At 35.9% G+C, this 6,973-nt stretch overlaps 1 non-coding gene across 1 annotated transcript; it reads right to left on the reverse strand.

The window, feature by feature from the left end:
• Positions 1 to 4,777: 4,777 nt before the first annotated feature.
• LOC143672272 (U6 spliceosomal RNA) lies at positions 4,778 to 4,882 on the reverse strand. Its single transcript, XR_013169741.1, has one exon. It is a non-coding gene; the product is annotated as a U6 spliceosomal RNA (small nuclear RNA).
• Between the last annotated feature and the right edge of the window lie 2,091 nt (positions 4,883 to 6,973).

The raw sequence follows: 6,973 nt of genomic DNA on the forward strand, positions 1-6,973 counted from the left end.
TGACTTTGTAATAAGTTTTAAGATAAGAAAATGTGATTCTTTCAACTTCATTCTTTTTGTTCAAGATGGTTCTGGCTATTCAGGCCTCCTTACCCTTCCATATAAATGTAATGTTTGGCTCTTCTGTTTCTGTAGAGAAGGCTGTGGAAATTTTAATTGGTATTGTGTTGAATCTGTAAATCAATTTGAGTAGAACTGACATCTAATCAATATTTAGTCACCCAGTCCATAAACATGGATTGTCCTTCCATTTATTTAGGCCTTCTTTGATTTCTTTTAGCAATATTTTGTAATTTCTGTATATAAGTCCTTTACCTCTTTGATTAGATTTACTTGTAGATATTTGGTTCTTTTAGTTGCTATTATAAATGGCATTTTTGTCCTGATTTCTTCTTCAAAATGTTCATTATTAATGTGTAGAGACACTATTGATTTTTCATGCTAGCCTTATATCTCACTACTTTGCTGAACTTGTTTATTAGTTGTAGTAGCCTTGTTGTGTTTTTTTTTTCCTAAATAGCCTTTTTTTTATTGTAGCCATCATGGGACATATGATAGTTATTCCACTTCCACAAAAGGTTGAAAAGTTCCAAGACCATTAGTAAAGATTCATTCAACAAACTTCAAATGATGCCAGCTATATAGCTTGCACTGTGTTCTATGTTAGAGGTAAAAAGATGAATAAAATATTATTTTGGTTCTGATGATGATCGCTAGATTGTCTAATAATGTGGTAATACTAGTAATATGCTAAGATGAATGCTGAAATATGGAGAGTGGGAAGTAGGAGGCAAACAGGTAAGAATCAAATGAGTTGATAAAGGCTTCTAGTATCATGACCAACATGATATGACCAATTATAAAAATAATATAGTAATAAAATTTAGTTTTCAGAGCTTTTTTAAAAATGCAAAATATAGTTATTACCATATATGAATGTTACACTCGAGTTTCACCAGTGATTTTAAAAATAATTCCAAAGAAAAATGTCTCAGAATTAGGTAGAAAAATTCCATGACTTAGAAGTAAGCAAGCAAACTTAAGCCCACCTAACTTGCAGAATTCCTGTTTTTTGCTCCTGGCGACAGAAGCAGCTTTTCAAAAAGGTGATAATGAAAATGGAGATCATTAAGCTAGAAACCACAACCCAAGCAGCAAAGAACTTGACATAAAAAAAAAAAAAGACAAGAAAACGTATGTCAGGAGTTTAAGATTGGTTCATCAATCCTATGAAATAAAGAAAGCACTCTGTTGGCTGAAATTCATTTTAACACAGCCAAAAGAAGTGGAGAAAGTTGAAAAAGTAGAAGAATAATAATTAGACAAACTATAGAGAAGAGTGAGGGAAACTGAAGTAATTTCAAAACTTATTAGAAAATAAATTAATTTCCTACCCATCCGGCTGTGCTTAAATAAGTCTTTACTAAGAAAATTGGAAAGCATATGGGCTGAGCATATTGGATCTCATATGAATTTTATCTCTTTTAGTCTTTATATATATATAAAGTTTTATTGAGATAAATTCACATACCAAATACAATCACTGTCTTCTCGTGTATTCACAGAGTTGTTTATTCATCACCATGATCACTTATCTACCTCAGAAGGGTTCACTGTGTTATATAGTCCCACATTTCATCCTCTGCCTTTCCTTCTAGTTACATACATGACCTTCAACTTTCCCTTTTAACCACAATCACACCTATATATTGCTGCTAGTTACAATCGCTCTTATGTGCTCCCATCACCTCCATCCATTTCCACACGTTTACGATCAACCTTATTACATATTCTGCAAAAATTAAGCATCAACTCTCCATTCTCTGCCCTCACTCTATCTTTTGGTGACTTATGTTATAGATGTTAATGCAATGAGTTTTCTAGTTATATTTAGTTCATTTTGGTGAAGTCATATAATATTTGTCCTTTTGTGTCTGATCTATTTCACTGAGAATAATGTCCTCAAGGTTCACCCATGTAATCACGTGTCATAACTTCGTTTTTCTTACACCTACAGCTATATTCCATTGTATGTCTCTACCACATTTTTTTTATCTGTTCACTAGTTGATAGATACCTTTGTTCTGTCCATCTTTTGGCAACTGTGAAAAATGCCTCTATGACCTTCAGTGTGCAAATGTCTGTTTATGTCCCTGTTTTGAGTTCTTCTGAGTACATACTTAGTGGCAGGATTGCTGGATCATGTGGTAATTCTATACTTAGCTTCCTGAGGAACCGCCAAACTGTCTTCCATAGCGGCTGCACCTTTCTACATTCCCAGTAACGGTGAATAAGTCTTCTTATTTCTCCACACCCTCCCCAAAACTTGCAGTTTTCTGTCTTTTAATAGTGACCATTCTAGTAGATGTTACAAGATATCTCATTGTTTTAACTTGCATTTCCCTAATAGCTAGTGATGTTGACCATCTTTTCATGTGCTTTTTAGTCATTTGTATATCCTCTTTGTAAAAATGTCTATTCTTGTCTTTTGTCCATTTTTAATTGTGTTGTTTGTCTTTTTATCATTGAATTGTAGGATCTCCTTATATATGCTGGATATTAAATCCTTATCGGATTTGTGGTTCCCAAATATTTTCTCCCACTGAGCAAGCTGCCTTTTTACCTTCTTGACAAAATCCTTTAAAGCACAGTATTTAGTTTTGAGGAGGTCCATTTCTCTATTTTTATTTTCATGCCTTGTGCTTTGGGTGTAAGGTCTAAGAAACCACCTCCTGCCACAAGATCTTGAAGATGCTTCCCTGTATTTTCTTCTAGGAGTTTAATGGTCCTGGCCCTTATATTAAGGTCTTTGATCCATTTTGAGTTAATATTTGTATAAGGTGTAAGATAGCCATCCTCTTCCATCTTTTAAATACGGCTATCCAGTTCTCCTAGCACCGTTTGTTGAAGAGACTGCTCTGTCCCATTTGGGTAGACTTAGCAACCTTGTCAAAAATCAGTTGACCATGGATGTGCTGGACTATTTCTGCATTCTCAGTTCCATTCCATTGGACAGTGTATTTATTTGTATGCCAATACCATGCTACTTTTATCACTGAGGCTTTGTAATATGCCTTAAAGTCAGGAAGTAAGAGTCCTCCAACTTCACTTTTCTTTTGTAATGTTTTTAACTATTTTGGGCCCCTTACCCTCCCCAGTAAATTTGGTAATTGGCTTTCCCAATTCTACAGAGTAGACTGTTGGAATTTTTATTGGGATTTTTTTGAATTTGTAAATGATTTTGGGTAGTATTGACATCTTAATGATATTTAGTCTTCCAATCCATGAACATGGAATGTCCTTCCATTTACTGAGGTCTTCTTGGATTTCTTTTAGCAATGTTTTGTAGTTTTCTGATTATAGGTCCTTTGCATTCTTGGTTAAGTTGATTCGTAGGTATTTGATTCTTTTAGTTGCTATTGTGAATAGATTTCTTTTCCTGATCACATTACTAACTATATAGAAACACTACTGAATTCTGCATATTCATTTTGTATCCCTCCCCCCCTCCCCAGCTTTGTTGAACCTATTAAATTTGGGGAGTTTTCTGCCATTATTTCTCTGAATATTCCTTATACCCCTTTCTTTCTTCTTCTTCTGTGACTCTTGTAACATGTATATTGGTATGCTTGATGGTGTCGCATAGGTCTCTTAGATACTGTTCAATCTTTTTTTCTTTCTGCTCCTCAGCCTGAATCATTTCAATTGTCTTGTCTTCAGGATCACTTATTCTTTCTCCTTCCTGTTTCAATATGCTGTTGAAACCCTTTAAGGAATTTTTCATTTCAGTTATTGTGTTGTTGAATTCCATTATTTTTGTTTAATTCACTTTTGAAATGAACCAAGAAGAAATAAGAATTCCATAGAGATTCTCATATTTATTATGTTCCTTATATCCTTTAGTTCTTTCTCTGTGTTTTCTTAATTATCTCCTTGAACATATTGAGGAACGTGATTTTTTTTTTAAGTTTTTGTCCAGTAATTCCATTCTCTTTGTTGATGGTTTCTAGATTTTTATTTTGTTCCTTGGTATGTGCCATCATTTCCTTTTTCTTTGTAATCTTTTTTTGCACAATATACATTTTTTTAGGAGATGCATGGTCCGGGAATCGAACCTGGGTCTCCCTCATGGAAGGTGAGCATTCTACCACTGAACCACCTGTGCACCCTGCACAGTAAACGTTTTTAATGCAATTTTATGGAGATATATTCACATACTATGCAAACTGTCGAAGTATACAATCACTGGCTCATGGTATCATCACATAGTTGTGCATGTATCCCCCTGACCAATTTTAGAATATTTTCATTACTCCAGAAAAGAATTAAAAAAGAAAATCCAAATCCTGCCATACTTCTTTTGCCCCCCTGTTATTGACCCATAGTATTATGTGATACATTTGTTACTGTTGTTGAAGGAGTATTAAAATATATTAAATAAATAAATTTTTCAGTAAATTTAAAATATTAATAAATATATATTAGATAAACAAATATATATGATATTAAAATAGTCCATAGTTTGCAGCAGGTACATTTTTGCCATATACCTCTCTATTATCAAATCCTTATAATAGTGTCATTCATTTGTTCTAGTTCATGAAAGAACTCTTTTTATATTTGTACAGTTAATCACAGACATTGTCCCCACAAGATTCACTGTGTTATACATCCCCATGCTTTAACCTCTAACTTTCTTCCTGGTGACATGCTAAACTTTCCTTTTCCATCACATTCACACACCATTTAGTACTGTTAATTATTCTCACAATAATGTAAAAATATGGAATGCTTCACAAATTTGCGTTTCGCCCTTGCATGGGGGCCATGCTAATCTTCTCTGTATCATTCCAATTTTAGAATATGTGCAGCCCAACTGAACACAGTATATATTTTAATATTTTAAACTGTTAACTCTGGGATTTAGTCCCTGGGCTCTCTGCTTCTTAAGTTTGTATACATTTAGGCAGAGATTTTCTTGAGTTTCTAGAGCTAACCAAAGCAAAAAGAAGTCTTTGCAAGATTGGCTCTGCCTTGACTGGTCATCTCCTTCAGAGCTTAGCCCTCCTCTGAAGCACATCAGCCCAAAGCAAATGTGACTGTAGAGCCTGCTGCTTTTCCTGGGCTTGTGCCTGCTGGTAGCCTCAGGAATTCCCTGGTTTACCTATTGTAAGAGCTGAAATTAATGCCCCAGTCTTTCTTCCTTTGAAATAGACTTTCACCCCCTCCTGGGTTCACTATTGTATGACTTATTGCAGGTAATCCTTTGTCCCAGGCTGCTCAGACTTAATTGTTTGACATTAAAAGCAGTCAATGTCTGCCATGTGCTACCCTACCTTCAGGATAAATTCTGGAAAGGCAAGCTGGAAACAAGTTTCCTGGATCAGTTTTTCAGAATTCCATTCGGTAGATTGGCACCAACATACAGGCACCCCAGTATGCACAGCAGGCTTTCCTGTGCTCCTGGAACCAAACCAGGGACCCGCAGTTGGAGCACGTACAGACTGGCTCTGCCCTGCTTTGGGGAAGGGGTGGGGGAGGGACCAGTAAGGACACCAGGAGTGCCTCCTATGACTTTTTTATTCTTTTTCTTTTTTTGCATGGGCTGGCACCAGAAATTGAACCCAGGTCTCTGGCATGGTAGGTGGGAACTCTGCCTGCTGAGCCACTGTGGCCTGCCCTCCTATGACTTTTAAAGCTGTGTTTTCTTCATCTGGCCCTTGCCCAATTACTGTAGCCCTTGTACTGGTTTCTGTTGTTTGATGATTCCTCTGCCACTTTTACGTGAAGGATATTGGAACAAAGGCAGTCACAGGCAATCTAAAGTAGCTAACCAAAAGTGGTGATCAATGATCATATCATACTACCCTGGAGTTTGGAGGAGTAGGTCTTTATATCCTATCCCAGCTGCACCAGGACCCCGGGTTGCAGTCCCAACAGCTGCCTGTCACTAGGGTGGGGGATAGAGGGTGGTTGCCACTGTAGAGAGTATGAAATTCACTGGTATTTACTGCAGTTTATCAACCTGTTCCTTGGATGCTGCTTAGTGGAGTCCGCTAGACTCCAGAGTTTCAAAATAGTTTTTTCAGACAGTTCTTGGCAGTTCAATAGTTGTTCTGTGGAAGGATGTATCCCTGGCCATTCTTACTCCATTGTCTTCCCCCAGTTCTCTTATGGTGCTGCATTTTAAATTTCAAGCTCCAGTTGTTCATTGCTGGTATATATCATAGCAATTGGCTTTTGTATATTAACCTTGTATCCTACAATCTTGCTATAATCACTTGTTGATTCCAGGAGGCCTTTTTGTCAGTTCTTTGGAATTTTAAGCATAGACAATCATCTTATCTGTAAACAAAGGCAGTTTATTTCTTCTGTCCCAATCTGTATACCTTTTACCTCCTTTTCTTATTATTGCTTTAGCTAGGACTTCCAGTATGATGTTGAATAGGAGTGGTAAGAGGAGACATCCTTATCTTGTTCCCAGTCTTAGGAGGAAAGCATCTAGTTTCTCCTCATTAAGTATAAGGTTAGCTGTAGGGTTTTTTATAAATATTTTTTATCAAGTTGAGCAAGTTCCCCTCTGTTCCTGGTTTGCTGAGTGTTTTTTAATCATGAATGAATTTTGGATTTTGTCAGTTTTTCTACATTTATTGATATGATTGTATGATTTTTATTCTTTAGCCTGCTGATGTAATGAATTACATTAATTGATTTTTAAATATTGAATCAGCTCTGCATACCAGGGATTAAAATCCAATTTCATTGAGGTATACAATTCTTTTTATACACAATTGGATTAAATTTGTTACTATTTAGTTGAGGATTTCTGCTTCTGTGTTCATGAGAAATATTGGTTTGTAATTTTCCTTCCTAGTAATATTTAGCTAGTTTTCTTATTGGGGTCTTGCTGGCCTCATTAAATGAATTGGGAACTGTTCCCTGTGCTTCTGTTTTTTGAAGAGATTGTAAAGAA

This window comes from Tamandua tetradactyla, chromosome X, assembly GCF_023851605.1.
Source record: "Tamandua tetradactyla isolate mTamTet1 chromosome X, mTamTet1.pri, whole genome shotgun sequence".
NCBI lineage: Eukaryota > Metazoa > Chordata > Mammalia > Pilosa > Myrmecophagidae > Tamandua > Tamandua tetradactyla.